At 48.3% G+C, this 689-nt stretch overlaps 1 non-coding gene across 1 annotated transcript; it reads left to right on the top strand.

The window, feature by feature from the left end:
• The first annotated feature begins 348 nt into the window (after window positions 1-348).
• Window positions 349-454, top strand: LOC141636473 (small nucleolar RNA R71). Its single transcript, XR_012541080.1, has one exon. It is a non-coding gene; the product is annotated as a small nucleolar RNA R71 (small nucleolar RNA).
• The last annotated feature ends 235 nt before the right edge of the window (window positions 455-689 follow it).

Here is a 689-nt window from a genome sequence, read left to right as displayed (position 1 = left end):
GCAGTGTGACCGTCGTTGCTCCCACATCTCTCACATGTGACAGTCTCCCCTCTAGTTAGAAAATGGACCGTCTGAGGCTCCCCAGCAGAATGTAACTCCAACTTATCAAACCTAGCATTCATGGCTTCCTGCTGAGCCACGACTTGCTTATCAACTGCATGAACTTTTCTAATACCATCCCTTGGGTTTCCATACTCAGCACAGTGGGTCGCCATCTCTTCAATAAGAGCCCATCCCTTATCATCGTCGGTGTTCTTTTGGAATCTTCCGTTAGATGCTGCATCAAGTATGGCTCTGTGATCATCGTATAGCCCATTGTAGAACTGATTGGATAGGAACCACGGATCAAAACCGTGGTGAGGAATAGACCTCACCAATCTCTTGAAACGACACCAAGCTTCATGGAAAGTTTCATCTGGTGCCTGTTTGAAACTTGTGATCTTGGCCCTCAGCTGATTAGTGCGCTGCGGAGGGAAATATCTCTTATAAAAAGCAAGAGCAAGGGTCTCCCAGTCTGTGACCCCCGCGACCGTGCGGTCCAAATCAGTCAGCCACTCCCTGGCTGAGTCCGTCAAAGAAAAAGGAAACAGAACTTCCTTAATCTTGTCTTGAGTTACCCCCTTTGTGGCGGGGATAGTAGAACAGTAGTCCGTAAAGACCTCCATATGATTCCTCGGGTCTTCACCTGC

Source organism: Silene latifolia, chromosome Y (genome assembly GCF_048544455.1).
Source record: "Silene latifolia isolate original U9 population chromosome Y, ASM4854445v1, whole genome shotgun sequence".
In the NCBI taxonomy this organism is placed as follows: Eukaryota; Viridiplantae; Streptophyta; class Magnoliopsida; order Caryophyllales; family Caryophyllaceae; genus Silene; species Silene latifolia.
Note: the sequence above shows the minus strand (reverse complement) of the source record. Positions and strands in the feature narration are given on the sequence as shown.